Source organism: Lutra lutra, chromosome 4 (assembly GCF_902655055.1).
Source record: "Lutra lutra chromosome 4, mLutLut1.2, whole genome shotgun sequence".
NCBI classification, from domain to species: domain Eukaryota; kingdom Metazoa; phylum Chordata; class Mammalia; order Carnivora; family Mustelidae; genus Lutra; species Lutra lutra.
In genome coordinates this window covers 180844565-180864669 of record NC_062281.1, presented here as the reverse complement: position 1 = coordinate 180864669, position 20105 = coordinate 180844565, and the positions used below count along the sequence as shown (strand labels likewise).

The 20105-nt window shown below is 41.2% G+C and overlaps 1 protein-coding gene and 1 non-coding gene across 3 annotated transcripts in view; both read right to left on the bottom strand.

Annotated features, from left to right (window-relative positions):
- The window catches only part of LUZP1 (leucine zipper protein 1), a 104692-nt gene that overhangs the window by 66950 nt on the left and 17637 nt on the right, over positions 1–20105 (bottom strand). The window lies entirely within an intron of this gene.
- LOC125099575 (small Cajal body-specific RNA 20) lies at positions 17055–17144 on the bottom strand. The gene has a single exon (XR_007127283.1). It is a non-coding gene; the product is annotated as a small Cajal body-specific RNA 20 (non-coding RNA).

Sequence of the window (20105 nt, the reverse complement as noted above, 5' to 3'; positions counted from 1 at the left end):
AAAATTTATATGGAACAGAAAAGACCCCGAATAGTCAGGGGAATGTTGAAAACTATAAGCCAAAAGTTGGTGGGATCACAATTTCAGGCTTCAAGCTCTATTACAAAGCTGTAATCATCAAGACTGTATGGTACTGGCACAAAAACAGACACCAGATCAATGGAACAGAATAGAGAGCCCAGAAATAGACCCTCAACTCTATGGTCAACTAATCTTTGACAAAGCAGGAAAAAATGTCCAATGGTAAAAAGACAGTCTCTTCAACAAATGGTGTTGGGAAAATTGGACAGCCACATGCAGAAAAATGAAACTGGACCACTGCTTTATACCACACACAAAAATAGACTCAAAATGGATGAAAGACCTCAATGTGAGACAAGAATCCATTAAAATCCTTGAGAACACAGGCAGCAGCCTCTTCCACCTCAGCCGCAGCAACTTCTTCCTAGAAACATCACCAAAGGCAGGGGAAGCAAGGGCAAAAATGAACTTGTTGGGACTTCATCAAGATCAAAAACTTCTGCACAGCAAAGGAACAGTCAACAAAACCAAAATACAACTGACAGAATGGGAGAAGATATTTGCAAATGACATAGCGGATAAAGGGCTAGTATCCAAAATCTATAAAGAACTTATCAAACAACACCCAAAGAACAAATAATCCAATCAAGAAATGGGCAGAGGACAGGAACAGACATTTCTGCAAAGAAGACATCCAGATGGCCAACAGACACATGAAAAAGTGCTCCACATCACTCGGCATCAGGGAAATACAAATCAAAACCACAATGAAATAACACTTCACACCAGTCAGAATGGCTAAAATTAACAAGTCAGGAAACGACAGATGTTGGCGAGGATGCGGAGAAAGGGGAACCCTCCTACACTGTTGGTGGGAATGCAAGCCGGTGCAGCCACTCTGGAAAACAGCATGGAGGTGCCTCAAAAAGTTGAAAATAGAACTACCCGACGACCCAGGAATCACACTACTGGGTATTTACCCTAAAGATACAAATGTAGTGATCTGAAGGGGCATGTGTACCCGAATGTTTATAGCAGCAATGTCCACAATAGCCAAACTATGGGAAGAACCTAGATGTCCATCAGCAGATGAATGGATAAAGAAGATGTGGTATATATACACAATAGAATAATAGAATACTATGCAGCCATCAAAAGAAATGAAATCTTGCTATTTCCAATGACATGGATGGAACTAGAGGGTATTATGCTGAGCGAAATAAGTCAATCAGAGAAAGACAATTATCATATGATCTCTCTGATATGAGGAATTTTAGAAGCAAGATGGGTAGAGAAGGAAAAAACAAGATGGGATCAGGAGGGAGACAAACCATAAGAGACTCTTAATCTCACTAAACAGACTGACAGCTGCTGGGGGGTAGAGGGATATAGAGACGGTGGCTGGGTTATGGACATTGGGGAGGGTATGTGATATGGTGAGTGCTATGAAATGTTTAAGCCTTAAAATTCACAGACCTGTGCCCCTGGGGCAAATAATACATTCTATGTTAATAAAAATAATTTAAAAAAAAAAGAAAAAAACAGAAATCCTTGGAGTCTAAAGGGGAGGGGAAGCAATAAAGAATATTTATGGAACAACTGGGATATCTGAATATGAACATTAGACAATATTGTATCAAAACTGAATGCAGAATTATTTAGTGGTTACAGGCTATGATGTATGGAACTTGCTTTCAAATGTTTCAGAAAGAAATAGACAAACAGAAAAAAAGCAATTATGACTAAAAAGTAACAATCGTGAATCTAGATTAGTAGTTCTCAAAGTTTTGATCTCAGGACTCCTTTGCACTCTTAAAAATTCCTGAAGACCCCAAAGGGCTTTTGTTTTTATGAATCTAGATTTGCCATATAAAAAATTAAAACTGAGAAAATTTTAAAACAAGTATTAATTTTCAAGTTACAATAAACTCATTATATATTACCATAAGTAACATTTTTATGAAAAGTAATTTTCCAAAATCAAAAAAATTTGTAAGAAGAGTGGCATTGGTTTTGCACTTCTGCAAATCTTTTTAACCTCTGTTGCAGTATCACACCTGTTTCTACATCATGCTTATAATATGGCATTTTGTTGTATGAGAAGAAAATAATAACTTCACATACTATGTACTTGAAAAAAGAGTGCCTTGACAGCCTTTTGAGATGATGAGAGAGACATTCTTCTATAACACTACACCATAACTTGACAAGCAGTAGTTTCTCACAGGTTAGTTGTAATATGGAATCTGAAGCATATCCATAGGAACTTTTCATATGTTGTTACATTAAAATCCATTGGTCTTTCTTGCACTTCGAATGGATCTTTTAATAAAATCATACCTTGGGGTGCCTGGGTGGCTCAGTGGGTTATAGCCTCTGCCTTCAGCTCAGGTCATGATCCCAGGGTCCTGGGATCCAGCCCCACATCGGGCTCTCTGCTCAGTGGGGAGCCTGCTTCCTCCTCTCTCTCTCTACCTGCCTCTCTGCCTAACTTGTGATCTGTCTGTCAAATAAATAAATAAAATCTTTTAAAAAAAAAATCATACCTTGATCATTTCGAGCGTTCTGCTCGAAATCGATATCGATTTGGGCAGAACACTCATGAGAATTGGCCGGAAAACCCCTGGCAAACTCGCTTCCTGCGACACACGTCTGCAGGGTCTCTTCCTGGGCCTGGCCTGGGATCCCAAGTTGTCCCAGCTCCAACCCTGCCAGAAAGCCCTCAGTGAGTCAGGTGCATGCGAGGTCAACGCCTCCTGCTGCCCAGCCTCCTGGGGTAACCTCCCTGGCGCTGGCAGATGGGACCTGCTGTGCCCCTAAGCCCGGGCCCTAACCCTTGTTTGGTTTTTCAGTCTTCCTTTCCCAGGGCCCTGTCCCTCGAGCCCTCAATTGGGTGAACCCTGAAACATGCCCCATGAGTCCTCCTGCCACCTAAGTGGAAACCGTGCCTTTCGAAGCTGCAGAAAACCCTCAGCGCGGGAGACACCTGCATGCCCCCGCCACAAGGCCATCCCCCACCATCAGCGCCACACTGGGCTGAAACTTCGGAGGCTGGCGCCCAGCCACAACCCCTCCCTCAAATCTCCCAAATTGGTATCGATTTGGGCAGAACGCTCGTGAGAACTGGCCAGCGCTGGGCGGCGATTCAGACCGCACTGCCCCCGTGGGCTAGAGCGATTTCTCGCTGGGTGCTTGTCGCAGCCATCCGGAAAACCGGCCAAGACTACGCTGCCCACTCGAGGGCCCCTGCACAGGGGAGCGTTCCCGGAGCAGTTGAGGGAGGGGTTGTGGCTGGGCGTCAGCCTCCGACTTTTCCGCCGGTGTGGCGTGGAATTTGGGGATGGCCTCAGTGGGGGCATGAAGGTTTCTCTCGCTCTGAGGGTTTTCCGCAGCTCCAAAAGGCACGGTTTCCTCCTGGGTGGCAGGTGGACTCATGGGGTGTGACTCAGGCTTCCCCAGTTGGAGGGCTTGAGGGACAGGCCCCAGGGGAAGGAACACTAAAAACAAAACCGAGGGTTAGGTGTGACCAGTGAATACTGGTTCACTAAGTTGACAGATATGCAGATCTTAAAATGTTGACACATTTCATTGTACAGTATCGAAAAATCACTATTGTTAATAAACTACCAATTCCATCAAAAAAGACTAAGTATTAGGAAGCTGAAAAGCTCACAGTGACAAATATAGGTTACAAAATTCTAATTTTTGCTTGAAATCTAAAATTTTATCATTGGTCACAGGTACTTTTGGTTGTCTTCCTTGAAGTGGCGAACTTCATCTCACTCATTTCCAAAAATCACCCAAATACCCAAATTTGAGTAACTTTCAGTTTGTCACTCATTCTTTCAAGTAAAAATGATGTTTCATGAAAGAAGAGGTTTAGCTTGCAACTCAAACAACCAACTCTTCAAATAAACACTATATCCTGATATGCAGAAGTATTTCACCCCATTTCAACACATGGAATAAATAAAAAGATGTGTACTCAGAAGTCAAACTTGAATAAAATTAGTACTTTTTACTGCTTCATCAAGAACATTTTTTAAAAGATTTATTTATTTGACAGAGATAGAGAAAGAGAGAGAGAGAGAGAGCACAAGCAGGGGAAGCAGCAGGCAGAGGGAGAGGGAGATGCAGGCTCCCGACTGAGCAGGAAGCCTGATGGATGGCTCGATCCCAGGACCCTGGGATCATGACCTGAGCTGAAGGCAGAAGCTTAATTGACTGAGCCACCCAAGCACCCCAAGAACATTCTTAAATGAAACGGATATTTGTTATTTTACTCCAAGTGTGTCACAAGCATAATTATTACTAATACAATTTGATACCACTACCTTGATTTGTGCTAAGGCACCAACAGTTTTATCCACCATTGACTGCTTTGGCATCATCAGTACAAATATCACCACAGTGAAAAAGGCAAATGATGTCTTAGTATTATTATGAAAACAGATCTGACCTTGCAGATCCCCTTAAGCGGTCTTGGGGACCCCCAGGGATCTGTAAATCACAATTTGAGAACCACTGATACAGGTGAAAGTTCATAATACTATCCACTCTATTGTTCAATAAGTTTAGAAATTTTCAAAAAAAATATTGAAGAGAAAAAAAACCATAAAACTTTATTTATTTTATATATATATATATTTTTTTTTTTAAGATTTTATTTATTTATTTGACAGGCAGAGATCACAAGTAAGCAGAGAGGCAGGCAGAGAGAGGGGGGGTAAGCAGGTCCCCTGCTAAGCAGAGAGCCCGAAGCGGGGCTTGATCCCAGCACCCTGGGATCAGGGCCTGAGCCAAGGCAGAGGCTTTAACCCATTGAGCCACACAGGCGCTCCGAAACCATAAAACTTTTAAAGAGTAAGAGAAAACTCCTTCAGCAATACTAATGAATAGGAGGCACAGCAATGTTCTTTTGAAAAACAAAGAAAAGTAGTGGAAATTAACTGCCCAATAAAGGCCCAGTACAAAAATTCACCCCCCTTGGGGTTTATTTCAAGAAGAATCCACATGGGGCACCTGGGTGGCTCAGTGGGTTAAAGCCTCTGCCTTCAGCTCAGGTCATGATCCCAGGGTCCTAGGATCGAGCCCCGAATGAGGCTCTCCACTCAGTGGGAAGCCTGCTTCTCTTCCTCTCTCTCTCTCTGCCTACTTGTGATCTCTGTCTGTCAAATAAATAAATAAAGTCTTAAAAAAAAAAAAAAAAGAAAAGAAGAAGCATCCACATAACAAGGAACTACCAACAACAAAAAAAATACAGATCTACAGTCCCTTGTTTAGGGCTAAATATATTTTGGAATTCAGGATTTTTTAGATTTTGGAAAGATAATGTAATAGGGATCAGGGCAATATGCTATAGGCAAACACATCAGTATTTCCATAGCTTAAATATATGAATAATCCTTGGGCACCTGGCTGGCTCAGTCAGTAGAGCATGCCTCTCTTGATCTCGGGGTTGTGAGGTTGAGATCCCACACTGGGGGTAGAGTTTATTTAAAAAAAAAAACTGTGTGTGTGTGTGTGTGTGTGTGTGTGTGTGTGTGTTCATATATATATGAATACTCATACTAAGTGGGATAAACAAACATCATAAATAGCCTCACTTTAGGGGCACCTGGGTGTGGCTCGGTCATTAAGTGTCTGCCTTCAGCTCAGGTCATGAACCCAGGGTCCTGGGATCAAGCCCCACATCGGGCTCCCTGCTCAGCCAGGAAGCATGCTCCTCCCTCTCCCACTTACCCTGCTTATGTTCCCTTTCTCATTGTGTCTCTGTCAAATAAATAAAATCTTAAAAAAAAAAAGCCTCACTTTAGTTCAGGTGAGATTTTGCTATCAACTGAATCAGGTTTTTCATTTAAGTGCTTTCTGAGTTTTGACACTGCACATAAGTAACTGCAGGCTCCTTGGGAATACGCTATGCTCCCACCCAAATAATTCCACCAGCCCACACTAGTACCTATTTATGGGGCAAGGTTAGTTAGGTAGAGGCTTGAGATTTTTCAAGAGAACTGTATTTGTGATTCCAGTGACGTTGCATATTCCACTGAAGAACTGGAAAACCCACATTAACAGGAACAGGTGGTTAGGACCAGGCACAATTCCAATATAAATCCTTTCCATCAGGGGCGCCTGGGTGGCTCAGTTGGTTAAGCGACTGCCTTTTGGCTCAGGTCATGTCCAGGATCGAGTACTGCATCAGGCTCCCTGCTCATCTGCTTCTTCCTCTGACCCTTCCCCCGTCTCATGCTCTCTCGTTCTCTCTCAAATAAATAAATAATCTTAAAAACCAATCAATCAATCAATCATTTTCATCAAGAGTCAGTGACCAGGGACGCCTGGGTGGCTCAGTTGGTTAAGCGGCTGCCTTCGGCTCAGGTCATGATCCCAGGGTCCTGGGATCGAGTCCCTCGTCAGGCTCCTTGCTCCCTCTACCACTCTATCTGCCTGTGCTCACTCTCTCTCTCTCTCTCCCTCTGACAAATAAATAAATAAAATCTTAAAAAAAAAAAAAAAAAAGAGTCAGTGACCAGAGACACCATGGGCAGGGACAGTATAACACCAACAGTGTTAGACTGTTTTTGTTATAATAAAATCACAGGCAGCCAACAGGGGACCTTAGAGCTACATATAATTCTCTAAGGCTGAAAATAGGTCCTTCAACAAAAAAATAATTAAAAATTAAAACTATCCATCAACTTATACCTAAAATACGTAAAAAATATATGTCAATCCCACTTAATGCCACAAATTAATTAAAGATCAGAATTTGGAGGCAAATTATTATAACCCTTAGCTGAAACACTGGCAAATTCTTGATACTATTCTTAACCAGACTGTAATTTAGTAATCCACGGCAAAGTGGTGTACTAGAAATACCAAACAGAGTCCAGAAGATCTCTGTTCTCATCTCAATTCTGCCACCAACTAGTTATACAGCCTGAACCAGATTCGTAGCAGACACTCAGCAAATGTGATATTAAATCAACGGCCCTAACTATTCTATGCCTCTAATTCATCACTTGTAATAAAGAATACTGGGTTTAAAAGAATTTTAAGGGTCTCTTTTAGCTATAAATTCTTTAATAAAAATCCAGGTTTATTTATATGACTGGAGGTGGTCAGAATTTACTATAAGTTTTAAAGAAAGACAGGGTTGTTTTTTCTTTTAAACCTCTAAAATCAGAGATTTTATTTATTTATTTGATAGAGAGAGATCACAAGTAGGCAGAGAGGCAGGCAGAGAGGCAGGCAGAGAGAGAGGAGGGGAAGCAGGCTCCCTGTGAGCTGAGAGCCTGATGCGGGGTTCAATCCCAGGACACTGGGATCATGACCTGAGTCAAAGGCAGAGGCCCAACCCACTGAGCCACCCAGGTGCCCCGAAAGACAGGGTTCTTGATTGAAGAAAATAAATTTTCTACCAAAAGTAACAGCATGCATGAGAGTTCTGTATTAAGAACAAATGAGACAGTCTAATTTGACCTATAACACATGTCCCCAAGGACCTTATCAACTCAAACAACTTTAGTGATGACTGTAAGACTACCTAGTCCAAATCATTCACTTTACAGGTGAGGAAACTCAGAAATACATTATATGCCCAAGGTCAAACTATCTGGCTAAAGCAACGCTAGGACTAAAACCCAAATTTTCCTAATTCCCAGTCAAATGCTATCTTTCTTATACCCAAGGCCTCTACAATGCAGAAATCCAGTGCTACCTGTAGTACAGCAATTTCTTTACTCAACATATGCTTTTTTAGGACCTCTAGTTCTCCTATATCATGTAGACATAGGAGGTAGGCAATGAATTTTAGGCAAATAGATCCAAAAATTCAGGGGTGCCTGAGTGGCTCAGTCAGTTAAGCATCATCTTTGGCTCAAGGTCATGATCCAAGGATCCTGGGATCAAGCCTGGAATCAGGCTCTCTGCTCAGCAGGGAGCCTGCTACTCCCTCTCATTCTGCCTGCCACTCAGCCTACTTGTGCTCTCTCTCTCTGTCAAATAAATAAATAATCTTTAAAAAAAAAAAAAAAAAAAAAAGAAGAGGGGCATCTGGGTGGCTCAGTGGGTTAAGTGTCTGCCTTCGGCTCGGGCCCTGGGATCAAGCCCCTCATTGGGCTCCCTACTCAGCCAGGAGCTTAGTTCTCTCTTCTGCCCCTCTCCCGCACTCATGCTCGCTTGCTCGCTCTCTCTCTCTCTGTCTCTCTGAAATAAATAAAATCTTAAAAAAAAAAAAAAAAAAAGAATTTATTTTTTAAAAAATCCAAAAACTCAGAGAAAATATCTGAAAATCACTTATCTGATGAGACTAGTATCCAAAATATACAGAAACTCTTATAATTCAACAAAAAAAGACAATTTTTAAAATGGCAAAGGATTTGCATAGGCATTTCTCCAAAGAAATATATATCAGTGGCCTTATAATAAGCACACGAAAAGCACATGAAATCTTTTTTTTTTTTTTTTTTTTAGATTTTATTTATTTATTTGACACACAGAGAGAGATCACAAGTAGGCAGAGAGGCAGGCAGAGAGGGGGAAGCAGGCTCCCCGCCGAGCAGAGAGTCTGATGTGGCACTCGATTCCAAGACCCTGAGATCATGACCCAAGCTGAAGGCAGAGGCTTAACCCACTGAGCCACCCAGGCACCCCGAAATCTTTTTTTTTACAAAAAAATTCTAAAGATTTATTTTTTAGAACACAAGCAGGGGGAAAAAAAAGATTTATCCATAAGTAAATTTTATCCATAAATAATTTTATTTATCCATAAATAAATTTTATCCACAAAATAAATATTTATTTATTTTAGCGAGAGACTGCACACAAGCTGGGGCAGAGGAGGGGCAAAGGGAGAGGGAGAGAATCTCAAGCAAACTCCCCCTGAGCAAAGAGCCCCATACAGGGCTTGATCTCAAAACCCTGAGATCGTGACCTGAGCTGAAATCAAGAGTCAGTCGCTTAATGAACTAAGCCACCGACGCACCCCTGTTGGTTTTATTTTAAAACACACAGAGACACCAAAGTGAACTTCTCACTCATGCCCTTCTGTGTTGGAAAAAGAAAATACCAACACAAGATTAATGCATCGAAGTCTCAATTCAGTACTTACTGAACCAGGCATGTGCTATAAAATGGGAATACAGAGAAAATACTCTGTTCTTATGATATTCATAGTTCATTATAAGCAGACAAAAGTAAGCAAATAATTTTAACAACGTGGTAAAGGCAGCGTTTCACAAGATGTACAACAACAAAAATACAGAAGGAATGGATTGATAGTGAGAGTTAGGAAAGGTTTCACTGAAGAGACCCAAATGAGACTTTAAGAAGGAATAGAATCTCTCCAGGCAGATCAGGAGAGCAAAACCACTACGAATCAGTCCATGCTAAGCATCACAATGGCATTTAGAAGTAGGACAAATCATTTCTCTGAACTGATCTACAAGAGCTTCATGGTAAAATTCAAGCTAATCTTTGAGAATGAGTAGAACACAATTATGTGTAAAAAAGAAGGGACTGAATCACAGGCAAAATACAATTGGAAATGCACATATTTAGCTCAGCACAGCAAGAGTAACACAGACTGCTGAAATTCACAGGTTGCCAGTGTTGGTACGACTTAGGTACTACTTTCACTTGTCTCTTCCAAAGAAATATTGCCTCTAGCATTTCAGTTGCTCCGGTTCTCTTCTGCACATGTAACATCTGCGTGCCGGCTAGCTAGCAAACTCGCTCCATTCTCATTTCATCTTTACAACAAACCTGAGCTAAGTACTAATATCCCAATTTTAACAAGGAACTCAATCAACTGCAGGAAGGTTAGTAACATTTCACAGTACTGTTTCTTGCATTCTGTTTGGTGTCATCAATTTATTCTCTCAATTAATCCTTAAAACAATCCTAAAAATTAGTTATTATTAGTACTTCTAGTCTATAGATGAGAAACTGAGATTCAGGGAAGTTAAACAAATTTGCCCAGACTCACACTGAGAATAAAAGGCAGAACTGGGAATTCAGTCCAAGTCTCCATGATGTCTTCTCCTGGATATATCATTTTATCTATCTTTAATCATCATTCAGTCTAATTCAACCTGCTTCAGTTCTTATATTCTGCATTCCCAGTGACTAGCAGGAGTAGTCTCTTGCATGGCAGCTCTGATATACATTTGCTGAAGACGTTGTTCCTGTGTGTCAGAGCTAAGGGAAAACTAACAGCCATTAGCTGGAGTAATCTTGGCAAAAAGAAACCCAACACAAGGTCACTTCTCAAAAACTCTTTTTTGTTTTTTCCAAAGAGTAGGGGAGAGCCTCCAATGCTACAGCAGACTAGCCCGAGGGAGAGATGCAAAGAAATCTTTTCATCAAAGAGATGGAAAGGCAAGTCTTCCCAGGATCTGGTTACAGCAATGCAGAGACCATGCAGTTCACACTGCAGCAAAATCCCGTGCTGACAGCTAAGCTAGATCAGGCCACATGAAGCTGTTTAAAAAAAAAAAAACAAACAACAACAAAAACCCAGAAGCACTTAAATCCTAAACATGCCTCTAAACAACCACAGGAAACTGACACAGGGCAAGAGTGGGATTCAGTTAAAGCAGTTTAAGAGTTAAATCCATAGAACGACTCACAAGACAGCACAGCTCATACGGGCAGCTCACGCTTCCCACTCGGTTTACCTTTTTTCCACATCGAAAAGGTAAGCTGTTTTCTCAGTTCCCAGAGAATCAGATACCCTTCAAATGTTTCTCAGCCTGCTAGATGGCTACACCAGGACATAAGAATGACGCAGCAACAACTCCCTCTAACAGCAGGAAGGGAATCAGGGACTAGAAAAAGAAATGAGTAGCTGGGAATGATCTTCCTTCCCGGTCCAAACACCACAGGCTTGTCCCACTTATACAAGCAAGAGAAGTGACTATGCCATGACACTCATCCCAAACCTTTTTTTCCTCTTTCAGACCAGGGTTAACTAAGCTTTTAAATTTAATTCCATTTAATTTTGCTCTTGTGTCCTTCAGACAAGTTGCTTCATGGATTTCTCATTTGTAAAATGGGACTAAATATGCAAAATTCTAGACTCTACCCCTCACACAGGAATGTTATTTGAAAGAAATGGTATTGAAGGTACTTGCAAAAGTTAAAAACATAACAATAGCCAACATTTATTGTATGTTTACTTCATGTCATTCTAAGCCCTCTGCATCAACTCCCTTACTTCTCCCAACACTAGGAGGCAGATACTATTAACCCCATTTTTCAGATTAGTAAACTGAGGCACAAAGAGGTAGAGTTTCCTGAGTTTACACAAAAATCACATGGTAGAGCTGGAATTCAAACCCAGGTCACATTAGTCAGTAAATGTGAGTGGTATTACTAAACTAAAAAAACTGTAATGTATAATGAAAATTATGTTAGAACAGGATAGCACATAGCTTAAAGAAGCAAACACAATAACCTAGTCAAACATCAATATCCAAATTCTACTTTGTTCTCAGCACCATATAGCTTCATCTGTACACACTCTGAACTCAGCATGTAACAGATACATGTATGTGGCACAGAGGCTCTGGAGTCAAACAGACCTAGTCACATATGTGACAGCATGTCGCTAGCAGTATGGGCAAGTTACTCAACTGTGTTTCAGTGTCCTCACTGGTAAAACAGGGATAATAGGTACCACGTAGAATTATTTAAAAAGGACTAAATGCATTATAAAATCACCTGAGGATAGCAGCTGGCAAGATAGGAAGTGCTGACCAAATGTCATTAGCTACTATTGTTAATATCATTTCACTCTGCCATTTTCCCTATTTTCCATATAAATAAACACTTAAAAATATGTGCTTCAAAGCCATCACATCATTTTGAAATAGGCGATCTGTACTGGCTTTCACATTTCAGTATCTCCATAGTACAGTAATATTTTCTAGTACATTTATAATCCAGGGAACACGCTAGTGATGTAGCTTCTACCATTTTGAAGACATAGCTGCAGTATTTCTTACATGTCAAACGACATACCGCAAACTCTTCTCTCTTAACAAAAACTATCAGACTTATCTCAATACGAATTATCACATTTCTGACTAATCTGTAAACTGACTTTGAGACTCACTGTGAATGGCTTTTTATCAAAACACCTCAAATTAAAATAGTAGTATCTTTTCCAAAGTTACTTACTTCACCTCATTTGACAAATCTGAAGCCCAAAGCATAAAGTGACTCGCTCAAGTCTATGTAGCTAAATATGACAAAAACTGAACCAGAACCTCCAAACTCACTTAGTCCAGAACTCTGTATCATCTCTCTGGGCTGAGTAATTCCATTTCCTGTAAAGGAAGGTGATAAACATCTGAGAACAGAGAATGACTCAAATCTCTAAGGCCAAAAAAATGTTCGGGATACAAGGCTTCCATGACCATCTAACAGAGCAAAACAGCAACAAAAAGTGGCATTACTCAATACTGTATCCTTCTCAAAAAATCATGTCATCTCAAACCTTCGCTCTCCTACATCTGTGTTATCCTACCCCACATTTGCTAACGCCACTACTTCCCAGCTGTCTCTGCAACTTTCTGAAACTGTCATGGCAAATTCAAGTCAAAATCCTAGTAACAAACTTCAGGGAACTGTCACTGTCCCGTGTTATTATAGCAAATACTCCTGAAAATAAGTGGGGCTTAGAAATTCTATTATTCTGAGATTCTCAGTGTAATTATTTTTTGCTGTGATAGAATCTGATGTGGGTTTTTTTTTTTCCAGAAATAACCTTCCATAAAAATACTAAAATAAGAGAGAAGACATCAAAGTTTTCTTATGAAGGCCACTTACCTGATATTCATTAAACTTTCCCATATTTTCTGGAGTATTTCAAATCTCACATGAGTTTACCAAAGAACTTAATTCATAACACTCTTTCCAAAAGTCTGCTCTAAAAAAGAAATGTCTGCCTTTATGTACTACAGCATTTAAGCAGATTCAAGAGCAGAAGTGGGCAATCCATTTTACAAACAAGCCACAGCAGGATTAGGGAGAGAGGAAGAGAAAGAACAGGAAGACTAGCAAGTCAAATCAATTATTTACTTAAAAGTCCACAGGGTACAGAGCACTATGAGATGCACAGTGCCAACCTGCTCCACCCCTTCTCTGCTAGTCAGTACAGGCCCCGAGATGAACACCAGAGTCCAACACCCAGCCAAGTTGCAGGTAAAATGGCCTTACCAGGCTCAATGGGGCCAAACACGCATATTTTTAACTCCAAGTCAAAGAACGGCAGTTCAAGGAAGATGATCAATACCTTAAATATTGACAAGAGATTATGGAAGACAAAGGCTATGAAAATGACTGAATATACGGACACTGGGACTTTTGAAAGGGCATTTACAGTAAAGTGCTGGAGACAGAAACCAGACAGGAAGGGTGTTAAAGAACAAGGAATACAAAAGAAAAGGCTGCAGAGAGAATGCTCTGGTTTTAGATGTTTGAGAGTAAAAGGAAAAAAATATGGCAGTAACTCTAGGAGTCAGAAGGGCAGGGGGATTTTACTTACTTAGGATAGAGAAGACCTCAGTGTATTCCTAATCTGAAAGGAAGGACTCAATAAAGAGTGCAAGGAAAGCAATCGACAGATGGAAGACAGACAGGAATCAGTTAAGAGTGAGGCTGCAGACAAAGTGCATACTAGGGAACGGGATGGTGAAGAAAAGTGATCCTTGTGGATCCTCAAAGTCACCAAACACAATGAGAACAGAGGACAGCAAATGGTAGGGACTTTGAAAAATCAGAAGCCATGCAAAAATGGCAAAAAATGGTCTAGAAGCAACAGTGAAGGGCCAGAAGTATATTAATTGCTCCCCAGCTCAAGGAATGACAAAATATTCAATCAGCAAAAATACGAATAGTAGCATTCATTAGAGGAAAAAAAACTTGTTTTCACTTGTGTGTTAGGAGATGGAGGAAATGCTGGGAGAAAAGGTTAAGAACTAGGACTTTCATCACATTTGTGCACAGGTTCTACTAGACCAAATACAAGCCTCTGGTAAAGAAACAGCAGGAATGAGGTGGAGAGGGGTGGGGCTAAGCTTTAGAATACGGAGAAGAGAGAACATTGAAGAAATAAATTATCAACAGCGTACATGAATAAAAGCTAAAAACTTTTATGGCTGTGGATAATGAGGAGAATTAAGAAAGGCAGATACCACCCCCCCCCAAAAAAAAAGTGCTAGGTATCAATGACCGCTAGTCTCCAGCACTAACTACGCTTTCAAGCAGACTGACCTTCAAATCCCACTTTCCCAGAAGCTGGACCCTGAAACTTCCTTAGATGCCATTTGCCAGACTAGCACTTTGCTGAATTGTGTCAGCAGGCTGTTTGTTTTCTGAATTGGACATTTATTTTTATGAAGGATTTGTTGAAAGCTCTATGAAAGGATATGAGAGACATTATCCAAGATAAGTGACTGTCCTCGACTAGAACTAGGGCTAGATCATATTTGGTCTTCGTTTTTTGTTTTTTTTAAAGATTGATTGATTGATTGATTGATTGATTTGACAGAGAGAGACACAGCAAGAGAGGGAACACAAGCAGGGGGAGTGGGAGAGGGAGAAACAGGTTTCCCACCGAGCAGGGAGCCCGACATGGGGCTGAATCCCAGGACCTCAGGATCATGACCTGAGCTGAAGGCAGACACTTAATGACTGAGCCCCACATTTGGGCTTCAAAGCCCTCCTCCCACTACTCTTGCATACACAGGATGGAAAAGGCTAGATAACACCAGTTAATATGTGGATAGCCCATCACTGATTTGAATTACCACCTAATCAATTATTTCTTTCCCTCTCCTTATTCCTATTCTTATGGCCTCTAATCCAAGAACAGAGTAGAAGAAAGAACATGGACTTTATGTCACATTAACGGAGAATCCTAATTCTACTGCTCCCCGAGGAACATTTCTTAAACCCCTATGAGCTTCAGTTTCCTCATCTGTAAAGTAGGAGTAACAATACCTATTTCATAAGGCAGTTTGAAACCCTGAAGAGTTAGCAGACATCAGGTGTAGATGCTAACGAAATGATAGATAATATACTCTAACATCCTGCAATGACAAAAACTGAAAAGACTATTTTAACTATATCATGATAAATTAAACCATCCAAGGTGAACCAGTGTATTGCTACACTGTGTTGTCAATGTATGCAGGACAAATTCCCCTGAATGAAAACATTCTAAAGCCACCAATGCATCCCAAAAATTCCTCCAAACTTGACAGCTCATGGAACTAACAACATTATTATTTATTAGGATACAATTTCTGTAACTAATAACTTATGCAAAACATTTAATGGTTTGAAATGTACCATATACATACATAATATATATATGTGTGTGTGTGTGTGTGTGTGTGTATCCCCCCAGATGAATGTTTCCAAAATAAAAGAAACCTTTTAACTCCCACTTCAATCCCAAGTCTATTTTAGAGACTCTCAACATATCTAAAATAAATGGTGTCATGGGGTCCTTGGGTGGCTCAGTCGGTTAAGCACCCGATTCTTGGTTTTGGCTCAGATCACAATCTCAGGGTCATGAGAAGGAGCCCATGTCTGGCTCAGGGCTCAGCAGGGAGTCTGCTTGAGATTTTCACCCTCTCCCTCTGCCCCTTCCCTGTTCACACCCTCTAAAATAAATAAAATCTTTAATAAACAAATGGTGTCATAAAAGCATGTGGATACAGAGTAATATTTAGTAGAGAATTTGAGGCAGAAAGGCTGCCCCCTTTGTCCCCTTCTCCAACTTCAGTTAACTAGTTATCACAAATGCCCCCCAGTTTTACCAAACTCATAATCTGACAGTTATCTTTATCCACAACATTAACTCGTATCTCTTCCTTCTTCAAAACTTTTAATATACTCCTTTTTTTTTTTTTTTTTAAGTGCCTAAATTCAGGTCCTGATAGTACACACATCTGAATTTCTACAAAAATCCTTAACTGGCCTCCTTTCCAATAATACCTCCTGATTAATCAGTCTATAATTCTGTATTGATCAGTGCCTTACCTTTATAAACCTTCAGTGGTTCCTAAATGGTAGCAAGATCAAATCCAAATCCCCCAGTATAGTCTTCAAGACTGTTCATAATTCAAGCTTTACCTCACTAATCTCATCTCCTCCTTGTCCATAATTTAAACTCTATTACTGGAGCAGACAAGTATCCTTTTGCTTTTTTCACAGTTCCACAGAAAGTGGTTTATTGTTTTTAGAACAAAATACGATGCTTTCACAACTCTCATTAGTGAAAAACTGTCAGAACTTTTAGAACAAAAAGGCTGAAAACTTTTCTAAAGCATTATTTTGTCAGCTTTGATGAAGCAGGCACTCAGCACAGAAAGCTTCCCACCTGCAAGCTTGTGGAGCCAGAGGAGTCGGATTAGATCCAGCTAAGGGCTTAGAAGCCGGGCTTGCGCTCACACCCAGTGTACTGAGTGTGAGGTCTGACCTGGCCCTGAGGCCCTCGATGCTCCCCGTTCACCGCCCACTCACGGCTCCTTACCACCCCTCGCCTCACAATCCTGTGTGGGACCCTATGCACGAGACACAGCTCTCAGAGGATGGACGGAGCGGCCTGGCTGACACCCAAGCCAATCCAGGCAGGGAAAAATGGTGACCCTCCTCAAGTGGCCTCAGATGCCCCTTCCACAACAGAAGTCCCCACTTTTGGACACCCTCCCCTCCCCCAGTGATCTCGCCTGGGGCCAAAATAGTTGTTTAGTAGGAGAGGAGGAGGTGAGAAGCCCCATTCCCTCACAGGCATCTCTCTAGTAGATGAGCTGTACAGGTGTGTTTACTTGTTAGGTGTTACAGGCAGGGTAGGCAGGGCCCCAAGCTACTTTGGGGGCAACACTGGCCAGCAGAGAGACTGGCACCATCCAAGGAGTGCCAGAGGCCCCATGCCCGGTGCCACTACTTCAGATTCTAGTCTGGCTGTGGGGTCGGCATGTCTGGTAGAGGCCAAGTGTGGGGCTACCAGCAACTACAGATGTCTGAGGCAGGGAAACAAAGTTGCCAGCTCGTGGCAGCCCCAACAGTGATCCTCAAGGGCAGAGTAGACAAGTATTCTTAGGTCTGATCAATAACCCACATTTATCCCAATCTCAGTATCTTCATTGTTTTGTTGCTCTGGCCTGGAAAATCATTCCCTCCTTTCTGTCTCTCCACGTCGTATCTACCCATCTTCGTCAAACTCCAGTCTAACTGCCTCCATGGAGACTTCACAGACCTCTTCAGCCCAGACTAATCTCAGTAAATTCTTCCCTGTAGCTTAACAGACCTCCTAGAGCAGTTACCACTCACTGTACCATAGATTTGGTGGCATTTTCACCAAAGAATACAAAATTTTCCATAAGGCTAAATTATTCAATACAAAGACTTTCATCTGAGAGGATGCCCTTTCCCTTCTGTTTTAAAATGTTCCATCTTGGGGCACCTGGGTGGCTCAGTTAGTTGAGTGACTGCCTTCGGCTCAGGTCATGATCCTGGAGGCCCAGGATCGAGTCCCACACAGGGCTCCCTGCTCAACAGGGAGTCTGCTTCTCCCGCTGACCTTTCTCCACTCATCCTCTCTGTCTCATTCTCTCGCTCTCTCTCTCTCAAATAAATAAAATCTTTAAAAAAAAAATTAAAAAATAAAAAATAAATAAAATGTTCCATCTTTTTTGATACAATCGTATCAGATGAAAAGGTGGTTTTTCTTTTTTGTGCCCTTACTTGGAAAACAAAAAGTTCTTCTGAAATATGAATGGCTTATCAAATGAAAACTCCAGAATCACCAGCCACTATCACCCTCTGGGCACTAACATATAATCCGATATTGTCAAGGAACCGTTGCAAACACCAGGCACTGTCTCCCCAGCTAGAATGTTACATTCCTTAGAACAAGGGCTATATATGCACTTCTTTTGTCTTGTTTTGTCCACATTAATTACCCCTGGGTTAAATACACAACAGGTACTATAAATTAAATAGAATTGACTAAATTACTGGCCTTTTTTTTTTTAAGATTTTGTTTATTTATTTGACAGACAGAGATCACAGGTAGGCAGAGAGGCAGGCAGAGAGAGAGAAAGGGAAGCAGGCGACCCTGGGATCACGACCTGTGCCAAAGGCAGAGGCTTTAACCCACTGAGCTACCCAGGCGTCCCCAATTACTGACCTTTCAATTTGATGTGAAACTGACCAAATACATAAATGAAGCCGGTGTTCCTTGTCTCCTACCTCTTTTCCCTCGCTTCTCTGCACTCCTCTCAACTTACCCACTTAACAGCCATCTACTTCTCCTATTTCTGCCCTAATCCACTCCTCTTGCCTTTTATGATCGGAAATTTTATCCCCCCGCCTTACCTTATTATTTTCCTCCCTCCTCCATTAACCACCTCACTACTAAGCCATCTCTTTTTTCATCATACTGCTTTACGATCCTGATAGTCTCTTTCAAGTCATGATGGAATTCAGTTTTAAAACGAGTCTAACATAATCATCAGTCTTCAAGTTCCCTGCAAAAAAAAATTTCAGCATATGCTGGAAAGTATCTAATTTTATCAAATTATATTAAGAATATCTCACATCATACTCCAGTACAGCTGTGGCAGAAGTATAAAAACTGGTATTCCTGAGGGCCTGAGCAGCTCAGTTGGTTGAGGGCCCCACTCCTGGTTTTTGGTTTTTTGGGTTTTTTTTTTAAAGATTTTATTAATTTATTTGACACAGAGAGAGAGAGATCACAAGTAGGCAGAGAGGCAGGCAGAGAGAGGGGGGAAGCAGGCTGCCTGCTGAGCAGAGAGCCCAATGTGAGCCTCGCTCCCAGGACCCTGAGATCATGACCTGAGCCAGAGGCAGAGGCTTAACCCACTGAGCCACGCAGGTGCCCCCCACTCTTGGTTTTGGCTCAGGTCAAGGCATCATGGGTCCTGGGACAGAGCCCCACCTCAGGTTCCGAACACTCCACGAGGAGTCTGCTTTAAGATTCCCTCTCTCTCCCCTCTCCCCCTCCCCTTCGCTGTCTCTCTCTCCCAAGTAAACCTTTAAAATACAACAACTGGTATTCCCAATACAAACCTACCAGCAACTACTACTTTGTTCCACAAACAGCCTAAACTACCTCCACAGTATCTTACCTATTCAGTCAGCTTTTGTATACTCTGGAACAGTCTTCCTTTTTTTTTTTTTTTTTTTTTAAGATTTATTTATTTATGTATTTATTTGACAGGCAGAGATCACAAGGTAGGCAGAGAGGCAGGCAGAGAGAGAGAGATGAGGAATCCGATGGAGGATCCGATGTGGATCTCCATTCCAGGACCCTGGGATCATGACCTGGCCAAAGGCAGAGGCTTTAGCCCACTGAGCTACCCAGGTACCCCCAGTCTTCCATTTTAAAGACATTTAATACATCTTTAGGTTAATCAAGATCTAAAAATTATATTCTTCCTCTCCTAGGAAACATATGATCTGAAATGCACATAGTTCATAAAAGCTTGTGCTCATTGTAACGTTCAGTTGCAAGCTCAGGTGTCAAATTCCACCTTGGCATTCATCAGCTATGTTGACTTTAGGCATCCTGATCTCCTTTCTTAAGGAATTTTTATCTATTAAATGGGGATAATAATAGTATCTACCCCAAGGAACTGTTGAGAGGAAGATTAAATAAAGATATAAAACGCACTTGAATACAGCAGCTGGCATATAGTTAATAATGTTAGGTTTTATTACTTATTATTCATCCTCAATGACACAGAATCCGTAGAAAATTTTCAACTCTAATTCTGCTTATTCACTGATACTAGATACAAATCACCAACAAGACCTAAATAAGATAAACACCCCCAGGTAATCAGGAGGACATACATTTGTGATAAAGCTGTTCCAGGGTTTTAAAGAGCCAAAAATTAACTACATTTATCTTGCTCAGCATTTAACTTACCCAGTTAACTTGAAACTGGATAAAACCAGATATTTCTTTACTTTTAGAAACAGGATATGGGGGCACCTGGGTGGCTCAGTGAGTTAAAGACTCTGCCTTTGGCTCAGCTCAT